At 39.5% G+C, this 17,727-nt stretch overlaps 1 protein-coding gene across 3 annotated transcripts in view; it reads left to right on the top strand.

Moving 5' to 3' along the window:
• The first annotated feature begins 11 nt into the window (after positions 1 to 11).
• Positions 12 to 17,727, top strand: part of rflna (refilin A) — a 53,287-nt gene continuing 35,571 nt past the window's right edge. For 2 of the 3 annotated variants that reach the window (XM_008113672.3, XM_008113673.3), the window contains exons 1-4: positions 12 to 136; positions 6,279 to 6,359; positions 9,175 to 9,243; positions 11,754 to 11,823. The gene's annotated coding sequence lies outside the window, so the exon portion shown is untranslated. The remainder of the gene's footprint in view (positions 137 to 6,278; positions 6,360 to 9,174; positions 9,244 to 11,753; positions 11,824 to 17,727) is intronic. The other variant, XM_016994739.2, reaches the window with a different exon arrangement.

Raw genomic sequence — 17,727 nt, forward strand, 5'->3', positions numbered from 1 at the left:
CGGGGCTTCTGCCTTGGCGGGAATGGCGGCGCTCGCGCTGCGCCTTATTCGCCTCACCTCAGGGACTCTTTGGAGACTAGTTTGTGAGGGAACCTGTCGCTTCCAACGCATTTTCAGAACTTCTGCTTTTAGAGAGGTGAAGTGGAGGGACAGATTTTTTTTCTTCTTGGAGCTGTAATAATAATATAATAATATAACATACTAGCTGTGCCCGGCCACGCGTTGCTGTGGCAAAGTAGTGGTGGTAATGGTTAAAAATTGTTGTGTCATTTTTATTTGACGTTATTTGCAATTTTTTATTAATTTTATTGTAAGTTATATTTTTATTTATTATATTTTATTATTTTCTTGTATTATTTTTAGTTATTTTCTGTTATTATAGTATTTTATTGTATTAATTTTTAGTGTTTTTTATTATTTTTATTGGGTTGCTAGGAGACCAAGTTGGAGGAGCTTAGCCTTCTAACTGGCAGCAATTGGATAAAAGCAATTATTCCTCTCTCTCTAATTAGGACTTTATTTTTCTTTTCTTTTTGTTGTATCAACCTAGAGGCGTGGATGATGGGTTGTGTTGTCAAATGTCGAGGTTGGGGGGCCTGTAGTTTTGTTGTTTTGTGGGTTGCCGTGATGCCATCACTCTTTTATATATATAGATTTTGTGAGGGAACTCTAAAAACAAAAACAGTGGATGGGAACCAACACTCTGAGGGCAGAGCACAGTCGATATGATTCTGGGAGCTCCGGTTGTCTATCTGGCTTCAGAACTGGAATAATTTCAGGAAGTTTCCATGTTTCCGGGATAATACCTCTCATATATACCTCATTAAACATTTCAGCTATATATGGTACCAACTCATGCATAAAGGTCTTATAAAATTCTGCTGTATATCCATCTATACCAGGTGCCTTATATTGTTTCAGTCCTTTAATTACATGAATTACTTCTTCCTGTGTTATTTCATCATTTAGCATAATTTTATCCTCCTCATTTACTTTATTCCCAATTTTTATTTCTCCATTATTCACCTGTTCTTTTTGGTACAACTCCCTGTAAAAATCTCTCATTATTTCTTCGAGTTCCTTTCTTCCATCTTTCACCAATCCATTTTTATCTTTAAGTTTTGTTATACATGACTTTTCCTTTCTCCTCTTTAAATATCTCACCATTTGTTTCATTGATTTTGTACCCCATCCATTAATTCGTTGCCTCACACTCTGTCTCATTTTGTTCCATTGCACCTCATCCATTAATTCCAATTCTTTCTTTTTCTGCCTTAATATACTATTTATATTTCTTCTCCTCGTTATTCTCAATTGTTCTTGTATTGATTCAATTTCTTTTATACATTTTTCTCTTTTCTCTCTCCAACTTTTCCTTATGTAGGACTCAATACTAAAACATTGACCTCTTAATACACTTAATACAGCTAATGACTAACAAAGGATGCCCCCAGGCAAGAGACAAAAACCTTTCCAATGCTAATTAGGGTGATTAACTGAAACATTAATGCTGGCTTCCCAGTGACAAAGGACTCTTGCCACACCCTGGACTCTACACAGATATATATTCTTTCCTTTCCTTACTTACAATATAAACAATATAAATGTAACCTTATAAAAACAAGGATGTGCTCTGGAACATGGCCACACAGCCCGAAAGACATACAACAACCCTGTGATCCCGGCCATGAAAGCCTTTGACAACACAATAATAATAATAATAATAATTATAATAATGTATAATAATGTATTTTGTGAGGGAAAATGAAGGAGGCACAAGCAGCTAAATAATTTTGGACCAAAAACGGGCAGCAGCGACTGCATTGTCTGTAGCTTTAATAATAATAATAATTTTATTTTTGTATGCCACCTCCATCTCCCCAATGGGGACTTGGAGCAGCTCACATATCATAGGTAAAGGTAAAGGTTTTCCCCTGACATTAAGTCCAGTTGTGTCCGACTCTGGGGGTTGGTGCTCCTCTCCATTTCTAAGCTGAAGAGCCGGCGTTGTCCATAGACACCTCCAAGGTCATGTGGCCATTGGCATGACTGCATGGAGCGCTGTTACCTTCCTGCCAGAGCAGTACCTATTGATCTACTCACATTGGCATGTTTTCGAACTGTTAGGTTGGCAGAAGCTGGAGCTAACAGCGGGCGCTCAAGTCGCTCCTGGGATTTGAACCTGGGACCTTTCAGTCTGCAAGTTCAGCAGCTCAGCGCTTTAACACACTTCGCCACCGGGGCAAATAATAATAATAATAATAATGTATTTTGTGAGGGAAAATGAAGGAGGCACAAGTAGCTAAATAATTTTGGACCAAAAACGGGCAGCAGCGACTGCATTGTCTGTAGCTTTAATAATAATAATAATAATAATAACGATAATAATAATAAAAATTACGATCTGCCAACTGCAAAAGGCCACCTGACTGGGATCTGCGCGCATCATCCGAAAATACATCACACAGTCCTAGACACTTGGGAAGTGTTCGACTTGTGATTTTGTGATACGAAATCCAGCATATCTATCTTGTTTGCTGTGTCATAAAATAATAATAATCATCATCATCATCATCATCTCCCCAACGGGGACTCGGAGCAGCTCACATATCATACAATCATATAAAATCATAAAATCAATAGTTAAGACATCAAAGAATGCATTTAAAAACAATTAACAAGTCATGATTTAAAATAGACATACAGTAGAGTCTCATCCAAGCTAAAAATTGCATTGGATAGACCACATCAGCTCTAGATTATTACATATGGTTTTCTGTGGGCAAGCAGATGTGGCGACTACTGGATGGCATATGTTCTGTATCAGAAACTATAGCTGATGTGGTCTATCCAATGCAATTTTCTGAATCAGCGCCCCAAATAACCAAACCGAACCTGAAGTTGACCAAAAACTGATTTGTAACCCTTTTGGTACTAATTTTGGAGAATGGTCCCTGGTCAAAAGGTTGGGAACCACTCTAGGTCGTGCCATTTTGCCAGGTTGTCTTTTGATCTGCCCACTCCACTTCTGAGTCTGTTCAGGAAATTCCAAGTTGCCCATTCTTAATTTGCTGTGGCTGATTGTTAGTAAAACCTTGATATGTTCAAGAGTAGTTGTAGAACTGGCAATTGTTGAGATGCTTGATCAACCGTGGACATGCAAACGTAACACATTTAGTTTTGAGAGAGAGAAAAAGAAAGAAATCTCGATTCCATAACATGTCTGTATTTTTTTCAGTAGGTGGCAGAAAAGTTACACTAAACTTCAGAGCGAGTTCGGTAAAGTTTATTTCGGAGTTTTCTGTTAAAGGCAGTGCCAAGAACCACTCCAGAATAGGTTATGCTGTTTAATGATGAGGGTGATATTTATATCTCTCTCTTTGGCTCATAGACCACTAAGTGTGGTTTATGTTACCTTAGATTATTATCCAATAAAATAAAATTAAAATTAAATAAAAACATACTCCTCTTAAAAATGGGTAGAACACATCTAGTTGTTGAACTAACAGGTTGGGTATTTATTATAAAACTAATTGGTATAATTTATGGGTGATATTCACCCAAACAACTTTGCCAAAAGACAAAATACCTCCAAACACTTTCCTACCCTTAGACTATTCCACCACCCTATACCTCTTTTTTCAGCCACATATTAGCTATAATGGTTCTATGTAGCATCTTAGGTTCAATACAACAACAGCTAGCACTGCTGAGAAATAACCCATTAAACCAGAGATCTGACGCTTTACTGGAAGATGCAATCATCTCATTAGCTGACTTCATCTTCTGGCTTCTGTTTGTAACCTGCCCCTTCCAGCTTCCAGCTGTGATCTTTATCCATGAAGTTGGGCTTCATTTCCAATGCATCAGCTGCTCATAATGCAGGGCATGGAAAAATGCAACCTGCCATTATTCAGATGATGGACTGTAGTTCCCAGCATTCTTCACAGTTACCTATGCTAACCAGGGCTGATGAGAGTTGCAGTTCAATAACATCTGAAGGGTTGTATGGTTTTCAGTACTCTGATCAGAGAATGTAGGAACTTTATTGCAGGGCTGAGATAACCGGAAGTGAGAGCAATCTGTCAGGGCTTCTCTGACATTAATTATTTATTATTATTTATTTACCGTATTTCTTTCCTGCCCTATCTCACCCCAAGGGGGACTCAGAGCAGCTTATAGCTTTACATTAGCGATTGAAAATGTTTTTTTCTGTAATGTCCCAGAGACTGGTACCGTATTGCTTCCCATTGGCTACAGTTCTTTCTTTCTTGGAAAATCCACAGGCCTGGTGCTGATCAGACAAGCACCATTTGGGTTACCCGCGCCACATTAAATAGAACTGTTTTATTTTCAGCAAGTTAAGTCCTCTGTTTTCCAGGCTGACCGAACAAGCAGGTAATGATAAATGCTAAGCAGCTTTGGGGAAAATGAGGTGTTGAAGGATGCCCTTGATGCACCGAAAGGACGCTGGAACAATGTGCATTACCCATATTTTTCACTCCAGTATTATCATGCATTGATGGAGAGCTGTCCTCATGCTTTTCCCGCTGCCCCAAGTCACCCAAAGGAAAATACTGGCCTCAAATGAGCCATAACATTAAACTGTAAAGCTTAAAAAAAAACATACAGAAGGTACAGTGTGAGGATTTGTCTCCTGTCTTTCTAAATGGACCTTGACCACAGATTCCTAGAGAACTGTATGTGCAAGTGGGACCTCCAAAGATGAAACACAGGCCTTTGTGGGGTCATTGCCCTTCTGCATATAAGGGATATTCACTGGAACAGTGTGGTTCTGCCCTTGGCAAAACCTAGTTGCTCTAGAAGTACGAATGGGTATCAGTAGGCCATGAGAAAGAGAATATTATGCTGTTTGTATACCTAAAAGAAGAGGGAAAATGGAAGGAAATGTGCCCCAAGATTGTGGCTGGCTTTTGCTCAGTGCTATTATTTTGTTTCTCCTTTTCCCTTCTTGCATTGAGCCCTGCACACATGAGTTGAGAAGAGCCAGGAGAGAAATTCCACACACACGGGCTTCCTCCGACTGGCCTCTAGCTGCGGTCTACTGCACTGTCTGAAACATGTATTAGAAATCCCATTTCAGTCAAGGTAACCATTCTGCTCCAGCAGCCAAGACAAATATTAGGTTTATTTTCAGACTATTAAGAGCAGTCGCCCTCAGCAGACCTGGTTTCCTTTCCTTTTGAACAAGCTCTTTTCAACTCCGTAGTGCTGGTGTCCTAAGAGATGTGTGCTCAAACTAGAGACTGATAAACCAAAAAAAATATTTGTTGAGTCTTGGGAAGATAGTTCCCAGATCCTGTCTTGCTTGTGCTACTGACTAGGAATCTCACCTGTTTGCAAGAAAGCTGGAATTGGGAGCCGATGCCAATCAATATGCCTAGTGTAAATTAAAGTTGGGCATCCTACTTGCCCAAGCCCTGAGTGGAGGATCTAGTTTGTGGCTCCATAAAGCTCATCCCTGTTTTTGTTGTTTGCCATTGATGCAGATGAATCCCGTCAGCATTTTGGGTTCCTCTTATGAATAGCTTTAACAGGCCAGAGGTGTCAAAGAGGATTGAACAGTAAAAGGGGATTAATGGTGAGCTGTTGATATAGGTTTTCAACAACCTCACACTGTTTGGGGCTGAACTGAGGTTTACCAATATGACTTCAAAGGTCCAAGGAAAAAGTATGTGTTTTTTTTTCTTCTTACAGGGAATGGGATATTTGTGGGGAGAGGGCAGAGGGAGAGGAGCTGTTTGTTTTGGATATGCATCCAGTGGAAAAATATCTCCTGACACATTTTACTTGGCCACGAAACTTGCTTTATTTGGAGAACAATTGATGAAGAGAAGGAACCACAATATGATTCTTTGCCTGACATGTTTTTGACCAGCTTGCAAGCCAGGGCAGAAAATTCCACATATCAGCATATGTGCATTCATAGGCGGAGGGGGAGTAACAACATGTTTTTTTGGAAACTGATATTCTTAGCACTGCTTGTAGTGTCTTTCTAGACCAGAGTTCCCCAAACTAAGGCCCTTGCATTGGATGCTGGTGGAAGATCATTTCCCACCCCTGTCCTAGGCTTTAGACTTAGGATCACCCTAAGTCTGAAACGACTTGAAGGTACACAACCATTCTAATTAACCTGATTATCTCATCAGCAAAAGCAGGCCTACACTTCCCACTGAAATACTGATAAGTATACGTTGCTTAACATTGTTCTTCAAGTTAAATATTGTATCATTCTTTTATGTCTTTTTGTACTACAGTCTGCTGACCTATAGATATATTTGGCTAGGAATGATGGCTGCCATTGTTCAATATAGTCGAAGATCACCAACTTTGTAAAGGTAGGCTGCTCAATAAGCACTGCAGGTCTAGGGGAGAAATAAGCATTTTCTTCCTGCACTTCTGTAAACCCAGAGAAACTACAAACCCCTAGCTTTCTTGCAATTCAGAAACATCTTTGGTTTCTTGCCTGTACCCACAGCTGGTTGTATTTAAAACTATCCAAACTATACAGTAGTGCCAAAATTCACAGGCCAAAAGGTATTCCAGGTCTGGCTTCTTTTCCCTCCACAACTCCCACGCTAACCCATGCTAAGAGATTTAATTCAGAAACAATCCCATCTTCCTGCATGTGGTTTGGAGAGATGCAGAATTATTATCTCCATTTTCCAAGCCCTTCCCCTAAAATGCCACTGGGAAGGATTTCCTGCCTGTAGATGGGCCTTGTAATTTTTTTTGGAAAAAACTATCCAAACTGAGTATCACAGAAACAATGTTTGACTTTTTATGGCTTCTGGTGGGGTGCTGTTTTTGATGTTGGCAAGGAACACAATCCATGTTCTCTGGTATATTTCTCCCAGTCTCCAGAGCATGTATGTAATAGGATTTTAGTCTGCAGCGTGGTCTTCAGAAGAAAAGATTTCTGTTTCTGCAAAAGTTTTCAGCTCTGAAAGCAGAATGTGATCAAAAGCTAAAAAGCAACTGATGTTGAAGTTCATGTCTCATAGATAACCCAACATGAAATGCTTTCCCCCCAACATTTAGAGTTTGTATTTTGGGGGATCCCTAGTGTTTACGAAGTGTTCTTATCTGGGGCTGGAGGTATGTCAACTAGTTCTGGAAGGAGTTACATTCCCCAAAAGACTGTCTTTGTATAGCAAGGCTTAAAGAAAGGATCCTGACAGATACACATTAAGCACCTCTGGGGGACATTTACTTCTACTAGCCAGAACTTGACTGACAATTATCAACATGAGAAATAGGGGGGGGGGGGGGGAATCCAAGTGCAATGCTCAGTGTGAATCCACACTCCATCATACCCTCCCTCCCTCCCGCCTTTCAAATACAATATGTACTATGCTACTTGTGTTCCAAGTTTAAGAACAAAAGCAAAAAACAAAATATGAAATACTTCTGGTTCCAAGCATTTCAGATAACAGGGGCCCAACCTGTAGAGACAAACAGCTTGAACTTGTACAAGCTAGCTTCCTATATCCACATATCCTGAAAGATCTCATATTTGTGCATGTTTTTCTTTCAAAAGACATTATTTATTTTCATAGGTGAACAGTGAATGTTTTCCTACTATAAAAAATCTAAAACGGGGAGGGAGATGACTAGGCCAATGACCTGTGCTTTAGAACAAGGAGTCTGTCCAGAGAGGAGACTTTTGCCGGCCTTCAGATGTCAGTAGCAGCTCAGTATTATTTAACAGGAATGCTTGGTTTGGCAGGGCACACAGCGAAGCATGGAAAGCTGTTTCAAGCACCCACTTGGCTGCTCTCTACAAATACACAGAATAATATTGGTCAACTTGGCGTTTGGAATTCCAGGAAACAAACAGTAGCTATTAGCAGAGCCAGGAGAACTAAGCCTCCTATGTGAGTCTGAGGACGGCTTTGCTTGTTTTTCCCAATATGATACCAAGAAAGGATGTGGCAGAACTTAGCACCCAACATAGAAGAGGGCCTTTGACACTGGAATGTAAAGCTTCAGATGTCTACCAAGACAGTAAGGGTTCTGTGCGCAGCTGACTTAACACATTCAGGCTGCCATCCTATACACATTTACCTGAGAGGCTGCCACATTGATCTGAATAGACTGAGTCAATACATTTTGGATTGCCCTGGCAGTTCTTTTTAAATATTCTTCTGCCAGAGAATGTTTTCTGACTGATTTGTTCAATAGAAACACTTATGTGTTTCTGGGCACTGTGTACAGTGTTCTAAACTACATAAAATAGTCAGCCAGTTCCATTTGGACTAACAGTTGGCCTACATGAAGCCACAAGCAACAATGCTTTGCACTCTATGAACAGATCCACAATGCAGAGGGAAAACATTGATTATAATGGGCAAAGAGGAAAACATGAGCACCATGCCTATCTTGAATTACAGAAAGACCAGACACACTGACCAAGGAAGCCTTTGTTATTGGACTGATTGTGCGACACTTTCTTCATTCCCATTATAAGAGCTTGCAGGTCAGAATATTTCAGCAACTCTTGGAGACCTATTCTTGCTGAAGTTATATTTTGGACTATAATACCTGGAATCTCCAAACCATCATGGCCACTGGCTCAGAAACAACTTAAGCACACAGAACAATAGAAATTGAGATAGATAGATTCATTAGAAAAATTGACCTGGTGCCTCCCAAACAAATGAATGCATTGCATTGCCTCCATGATTTCCAGACAAGCATTCTTCCAAAGGCATTTTCTTAGAAGCCAGTGGTCAATACATGCATTCTCGCTCCCTTGTACCTGACTCACTGTTTTGCTCCAATGCTGGGTGGGCAAATTCCTCAAATTCTTTCAGTCAAGCCCATCGGTTATATATGACCACATATGGCTACTGTGCATACCCACCCTGCTTTTTGTCTTACACTGTATTGCAATGATGGATCATATATCCAGTTATATGCTTATATTACACTATATTGCGATTATCTATTAGATATTGCATCCTTTAATGCGTATATATGCAATAAAGATGGTGGACAATGCTTGAAGCTTCTTAATAGAAAATAATTGCTTGGTAAGAGGCTGGTACCATCAAAACCTCATTTGCTAGGAATGCAGGACTATCTTGTTTAGGCTGAGTTATGGGCCTAGTTATGATAGCAAAGTAACTCAAGTTTTTTCTTTGGTGAAAGCCAGAAAGAATGGGAATGAGAAGTTTCGATTACCTGAAAAATGATGGAGAAGACCACAAAAAGTACAAGGTATATTGTGTTATTTTACTAATGGGGGAATAATGGGGGAATGGCCTTCGACAACACAAGAAATAAAAAGTTAATAATAACAATAGATGGAAAGGGAAACGTTTGAACTTTGGCTACAACTCTCAAGTAATAATGGAAAGGTTCAGTGGGAATGGTTGATCCGTCAATTTCTCAAAGTTGGTCAGATACTGGATGTGACACGTGATCGCTTGTGTGGGAAGGGGATGGAAGGCAATAAACCCATGACATTTCAAGCCAGAGATTGGAAGCAAAGCCATGACTATGTAGCCACAAAAAGAATGGGGAAGTCTTTATACGTCGTATTAGGATTTTTTTCTCTAGTGGTAGAAATCTCCAGGTGACTAATAAAATGCCGTTCGCCCACCTCACACCTGAATGCCACTCTCCACCTTTGTGTTAATGGCTTTCCTACAGGAATTAATGTGGGCCCTGGTGTGAGTTGAGAAAACAATGCAGCCTTCCTCAGTTCTGTTTTATTTACTCCTGTAGACTCTGTTTCAGGGGATCTATTGAATCTGCCCGTTTCCTTCACCATAAACCAGATGTGCAGCAGTCATGCACCATCGACAACAACTGAATCGAGGCCATTGAGAAGCGAGGCAAAGAAGAAAGCTTAAGATACACTAAAAAAACATGCCCAGAACCTGCACAACTTTGAAGCCGAGAGGCTTTTCATTTCAAGCCGCATTTATTTTTGTTGTCTCCTGGTTCTGGAAACAGTTCATTTAAAAAAAGTAACTTTTAGCTGGCATTTTAAGGTATTTTAAAATACTTTTGCTCATGTTTTATGTCATTTTCAAGGAAAGTAACAGAAGATCAAGGAACAACTGCATGAGTCACTTTTTAAATAATCCCAACAAATAATGACGAGTTACTTCTTAACAATTAATGGAAATTGATGATTTAGAAAGCTATATTTTCTCCTGTGAATTCTATTTGGTTTCTGCTAAAATGTTCCCTTTTCATCCTACACCATTTGGAAAACAAGTACACGCACAATTCACAAGAACTGCATCAGAAAATACAAGGTAACCAAAGTAGGTTGGTGACAGAGACCGATACTTTCTTGAAACTTTTGTATCAAGAATGGAATGCTTTCTAAAAGAGACGCTTCAGCCAAATTCAATTTTTTGAGATTAATGTTATAATGGCTGGAGGAAATTCAAGCCATCCTATGTTGTACCAGGAGATCAAATTTCTCATTGGTTCCAGCTGATCTCCAGGGTTATGAAGTTATTTTAGAAAAGTGCTTGATTGAAAGGATTTTTTTTAAAAAACCTATTTACATTATAGATAAGGGTTCTCTTTAATTTTGCCTAAATGTTTAGGAAAGCTTTGATGAGATGTACAAATTTACCGGCACTCTGGTCTGTCCACGTGTTCAAAATGACTCTTAAACCAATGAATTAAAAAAATGGATATTATGGCCAAAAAGGAGGGCCTGTTGGAAGGGCCCTCATTTAACTACTTTCCCCGTTGCCTAAAGCTGTAGTTTTTCAACAAAGCAAACAAGGGATAGAAAAAAAAGAACTAAAATGCATGTCAACCTGGGGCATGAAAGTGTTTTGAAACTCAACAAACCAAAGCTTAGTATTTTAAAAAGCCCACAAAAACTAATAACAGCAGGAGTTCTTTAATGGAAGAACAATCCCAACGATTAACCTGAACTTCACATCACAACTACTCCACATGTTATTCTTTTGCTTTCCTCAAAGCTTGAGGAAACTGGATCTTCAAAACATCCACCATGAATTTTTCGGAAAATCAGGAACAGATGACAAATGCTGTATCCAAAGGGTAGAGCTATTACTATAGATCTGCATCTATATCTGTCTGTCTAGAGAGATCAGTGATGGGACCAGGAATACATTTGCCAAATAAATTTGTACTGAAAGCTGCCAACATTCCCATATTTAGTCCCACTCGGCAGGGGATAAAGTAAGCACAGAGCATGGGATGCCAATAGGACATGATGGTGTGCGGGGTAGTGGCGGTAGTGTCCTGATTCCTCACCGTTACTATTTCTATGCTATATTTTTATTCTGTATAGGGAACTGTGTCTGTGGTGTTGTCTACAGAGGTGAAAAAGAATTTACTTTAACTCGCATTTTCCTGAGTGATTGCATTACTGCTACACACATCCTTATTAAATTGAAGTGAGAGGAGCCTTCTCAGCCACACATTTCCCTTATGCAAGTGCATTTCTGTGTTAAAGGACTATCCTGCAATGACCACATGTGCTTTACTTCGCATTATGTGTCTTGAAAAGAAACCACTCTGCTTTCTTCCACTAACCCCAACACATGCAAATATATGTAGAGCCACATTTTTAAATGCTGATAGACAGAGGTGCGCTAATACCAATATGCAATTACATGCTCAACATGCTGACTTGGGACCATGAGCACACATTTAAAAAGCCCAGGTTTTTAAGAAAGGTGTTGGGTAAATGTTGATCTTTTTAATTTGTATTTATGGTAATCCCCCAGGGGTGAAAAAGAACTGAATTAGATTCAAATCCTCAAGAATGGTGTGTGTGATGCCATAAATGAATATGAGGTGAGTATGATTTTTTTCATCCATATAGAAAACCTCTGAGAAATTGTGGTTAGTCTAATAAGTGCTTCTACTCCATGCATTTAATCTGAAATTGCTATGCTATGTTCCCTTACACTTTGTGGACCTTTTCCTGCTCAAATGATTTACCGCATGCATTTTGCTGGTGGTCTGCTATTTTTCATTGACAAGACTGGCAGAGCAGTGCAAACATAGCAGGTATAGGTCCCCTTTGTGGTATTCTTCAGTTTTTGATGACAGGTATAGTTTGATGTATTGAGCAGGCAAACCTATTACTCCTCAGCACACCTTCAACGTTACCTTTTCACTAGGTGGTATTGTTATCACTAAATATGTAGTTGAAATGTGCACAAAAATCCCTTTTAGACTATGTTTGAATAAAGACGTTTGCAGAGTAGCATATAAATGTATTTGTTATGCATTCATTAGTTAGGTTTATATCCTCCTATTCCTCTACTTAGTTTAAGGTGGCAGTCATGGTCTCCTCCTCCATTTATCTTCATAGCAATTCTGTGAAATATGTCAGGCTAAGAATCAGGGCCATGGAGTCATCATGTGCGGATGGAAATGGTAGATGTCAGTCACAGCTGCTCGAACTCCAATGTTGGGTAAAGAGCCTGACCGATCCCAGATGGCTTGTAGCTGGCACTTGGGATAAGATGTAGCCCTAGACCCGTTACCCATATTGTCTTGTAGATACGTCCTCCAACACCTCAGAAAACATGCCCCTGTTCACCTGTGGAAATCACAGGCACATGATGTAGTGACAGCTGTCAGTTTGGACTGTTTGAAAGAGATGAAATGATTATTTAAATTAATGGAGATGGGGCCCATCATTGGCTAGTACTCCTATATTGGTGGCATTAGGCATTTGTATATACAATTTGCTGTGTGGTATATGAGAGAGAAGGTGCTGTTACTCACATGTCTTGTTTTTGGACTTCCCCTGGGTAGCTGGTTGGTCTCTCTGTGAACAGAAAACTGGATGGGATGGGATGGGTCTTTGGTCTGATCCAACAATATTCTTAGGACATTTACTTTCAGAGATGGAATAGCGCTCTCCATCCCTTGTACAAAATGTCATTTAGACATGGAGAATAGGTTCCTCCACTGAGCCTGAGGGTCACTAGTGTAGGGCACACTCCTCTCTGTTTGCCCAACTCCTCACCATTATCACCATGCATGGAGATGCACAGAATTTCTCAGATTAAAATATATACCTTTATCTCTTCTCAGTCACACAAACTCCAGCCATAAAGAAGGGCATTTTACTAGCAAAATCTCAAGGTAAACTTTGGATGACCTCGCCACCAACCTGCTTTATTCTACATGACATAATTTCCATCCCAGCACCCCTTAGCAGCCTGCAAAGAAAGTAAAAATAAAACAAATTCACTACACCCCCAAAATCTGTTCTTGGTTATCTTGGAACTAAAGGATGTCAAAAATCCAGGCACATTTTTTGTTTTGTTTTTGCTCCGGCGTTATCATTGCTGGCGCTTGATCAGACACATCTGAGCAAAGGATCTGGCTTTGTGGAGAGAACCAACTCTCCAAGAAGGAAAAGATTAAACTTCTCACATCTTAGTTTATGACAGCTAACAGTATGTCACCCCTCAGCCCAAAGCATTACATCCACAGTAATACTGTGATTTTGGTACTTATCGAAAACTCCAGAGTTGTCCTGTCCATGGGTGACTTTTCACTTGGAGTTGGTTAGGTTTGCAGCTGTTATTTGGATAAACTGTTTATTATATCCTACAATATCAACAAAAATTTGTCTTCTACCCCAGGAAAATCATAAGGCTCTCTCGAGGCTTTTTCCCTGACAAGAAGGTTCTCCCAAATGACAGTCTGGATCACAAGTATTTGTTTGGGGTTAAAGTGGATGGGTTTGTGATAAAATCAGATTTTATGCTTATTTTTTAATGAGTCCTGATGCAGGAGCAACTGGCAAATTTTTCAAGTACTTAAGATGGCAAGAATTCTGTCTTTCTGTTCTGAACTTCCATCTCAATAAAATAGAAAGCACTCAAAAATTTGATGAGGAAAGGAATTTAAAGGCTGTTTCCTTTTGTCTGGCAGGGATTTATGTAGCAGTCTCATACCGTACTCTGAAAAAGATCAACAAAGAAATGAAGTGGAGGCTTAAAAATGTTACATGATCCCTTTTTGGAATGCCTCCAACTGATTTATCAGCAAATGTTGAACTGCTGGTACAAAAGCCAGTACCTTTAGAGTACTGCTCTAAAAGCTTGTTATTTCTTGGCAACAAGTTTTAGATAGAGTGTCACATTATCCTTTTGGATATTAGATAAAGAATATTCTTGCTAATTATTATCCAGACACCCCAGGACTAGATTGAGAGAGTGTGAGATTTACATTCAACCTCAAGAACTGAGATTGTCCACCCCAAGACACAGTATCTTCTATAAAGGCATTGCCTTGGTCATTTTGTACATATGGATAGTCCATAGTACTTTTGTCATTGGCCAGAATCCCAGTAGCAACATAGGAAGGGACGTCTTTAATTCTTGTATGCTAGGATAAAAAATTCCCAGTTTTCTCCTTGCTGTAGGAGAAAATGAATAGTTCTGCACAGTATTTAAAATACTTATACAAGATTGATATATTTTGCCATTTCCAGCTGGCAAAAGGTGCTGTGCTACTGAGTTACGGTAATTTGAATTCCACACATGTGGAATACATACAATAAGTCTAAAGTGTCATTGTTTATATGCACCTGCTATACTGGAAGATCTCCCACCTGGCTCATCATGTATGGAATTCAAATTACAGTAACTCAGTAACACAACTCCTTTGCCCAGATGGCAATGGCGAAACATACCAATCTTGTCTGCTAGGAGGTACCTCCCAACAAGAACCTGAATGTCATCAAGTTAAATAATTAATTATTTACTAACAATGGAAGAGGACAAATATTTAAAATTATGCATATATTTATTCATTATTTGTAAGGATTAGTCACACCTAAGAATTAATTTTAAGTTAATTCTTTACATACTTTAAAAAAAATTCCCTTGAGTTTTGATGAATTATGCAACAGGATATTGGAAAGCACTGAAGAAAGAATCATGCATATTAACGTACCTCTTAGAATCACAACATTTACATATATCAACACGGCATCTATAATGCCAAACTGTGAAATAAAAGATGTCTTTTTATCACTTCCAAGTGATAGAAACCTGAAATGAGAGTCAAACCCCACTCAAAACAAACCCAAACACAATGTTGTTGTGCCCTAGGAACTGCTAGATGAGGTTGTATTTTATAATTATTTTCTGTCTGTAACAGCATAACTTTTTTTAAAAAAAGTTGTATTTGTATATTGCATTTGTATTTTTGTGGGTGATTAATGAGATTTTTAACAGACCAGCTTTCTCGTTGGACTTTAGGCTCCACTCCTTAGGCAGCAAAATGGTATTGATTGGAAGGCAAAAACTTGTCCCACATTTGTTGCCAATTGTCATAAACACTTTTCTTTCAGCCCTGGCTATTCTTGTGTGGCCCAATTACCAGCTAATCATACAGCCAGCTCTGTTTTAATTTCTTCCACATCTCAGTTTCGCCATTTGCCAAGCCTCCTCCTTTGTGTCTGCATGGAGGAACTGTGGCAAGAGGACATTGGGAGGGGGCAAGGAGAAAATGCTCTGCCTTCACTGCATGGGAACGGTACCTCTGCCCTTTCTAGAAATGTACAAAGTACAACCCTCTCCCTGGGCACACGGTCTCCTCCTGCGCCATTCATTGCCAAACCCTTCCTTTCTTCCTCTGGTCTAATATGCTTCCCTGTTCTGGTATGCTGCAAAGACAGCCCTGGATTGGATTTCATGGGCATTGGCAAAGTCAGGCAGAGCAACAGGAAGGAGAGTGAGCAGGCGCGGTCTTGTCTCTCAACATCAATCCAGATGTTCAGAACATCTGCACATCTTTTGTCTGTCTGGATATAGTAAATGTTTCTCTTTCTTTCTCTGTTTCTATTTCACATCAAAACTGTCTGGCCTCTTCCACTTCAGACTGCATTGGGGAGCTCACACGACTGTTTCCCCATCCAGAAGCAGACCACCTCTGAATGTTACAAGAGAGGGAGGAAAACAGCTCTTCCTCCACTTTCTCTTGAGGGTGTCCTTAAACACAATCTTGTGGGTAATTGTTCAAAGTTCTAACAAAGAAGAAAAAGAAAAGAAACCTGTGAAAATACCTTGGCTTAGAGCTTTCCAAACATTTTTTGTTGGCGGCATGCTTTTGAGACATGCATCATTTCGCAATACAGTCATTCGGTTTTACTAGTGAGCCGGAACTTACACCAACCTCTTATACAGACATATATTGCCATAACAGGGGATCCAATATATGAAAACCTTTCATTTATATTTTAAAAATATGATGTAATAATGCTTATTTTACATAGATTTAGCGGTTTCTTGTTACGTTCATGCGACACATGTAGACACTGAAGCCGATAGACGACTGTGTTACGACACATAAAAATAACAATAATAATGATAATACACTTTATTGATATTCCGCTCTATTTCCCTGGAGGGTCTCAGAACTGATTACAGTACACATATAGGCAAACATTTAATGCCTTTTACACAACGACATACAATAAAAAGACAGAAGTAAAGGTAAAGATCTTCCCCTTTTTTTCATCTCCAGTGTCTGGAGGAGATGCTCAACTTCCAGCCATGGGGAGGTGCTCTTGTTCTATTTTTCCATGCCTAGGAGCCTGTTATCCATAGATTCTCCAATCTGTTGTCGGCATGTTTTGCACATCTGCACAGTGCACCCTTTTACCTTCCCGCCAAGGCAGTACCTATTGATCTACTCACATTGCATGCTTTCGAACTGCTAGGTTGGCAGAAGCTGGGCTGACAGTCAGGAGCTCACACTGACTTGCCACTTTGAATCCGTTGCACTACCATGGCCTTAGCTTTTCTAGTCTCTTGATCATGCATGTGGCTTACTGTTTGTGCACTGGAACAATTGCTATTCTTTGGGAAAGCCTTTCTCCCTTTCACCATATATTTTGGTAAAGTCTTGTTGATTTTGGCTACATACCAAAGTGGTGGATATGTGTGTAAAGGAGGGAGCAAGTGAAGGAGGGCAAGAAAGAGAGAATGGCGGAGAAAAGAACTTGGTATCTGCTATGTAACAAGTTGGTTATCATCAGCTTTTATGACATTGCACCCTTGGTGGAAAGTTAATGCTGCAAAGTAAATTTAGAAAGGAAATAAAAAGGGTTCTTTCTCCTTTTAAAAGGAAATCAATGCTCGGCAGTGATTTGTCTTTATTGGTCATGCATTTGTGACCTGAAAGCACGGAAGATGGTTATCTTGGAAACTGTGCCATATATGAAATGAAAAATATTTGTGATTTGAGGGCAGAAAGAGGGAAGAAGAGGAGCATAAAAGCACTATAATAACTTGACTGCAATTCTTCACATAACACTGACAAGACAGGAAGCACACCGAGAATACAGACTTGAAATTATGTGAGACAAGACCTATGGAATTTTAGAACAAATTGAGCTGGGGGGGGGGGAGAGAAAGTGATGGTAGAGAACACTGTGGTGATAACTGGCATTTAAAGGATCTTCTACTTTCTCAATTTTTTCCAACATGAATGACTTTGAAAAAGGCTCTACATGAGACTACCTTCTAAGGTCAACTTTGGAGAATCTTCTTAAGATTGATTCTTTATCTGAAATAACTTAATGGAACTAGTCCATATTTGTCAGACGGTCAAATAATCTTGTGGCCTAGGCCTGACCCAGGATACAATACCTTTGTTTTTACGACTGGCTTCAAATTGAAAATTTAAATTCCAAGCTGTTGTGTCTACTGGGACTGGAGTTCT

Source organism: Anolis carolinensis, chromosome X (genome assembly GCF_035594765.1).
Source record: "Anolis carolinensis isolate JA03-04 chromosome X, rAnoCar3.1.pri, whole genome shotgun sequence".
In the NCBI taxonomy this organism is placed as follows: domain Eukaryota; kingdom Metazoa; phylum Chordata; class Lepidosauria; order Squamata; family Dactyloidae; genus Anolis; species Anolis carolinensis.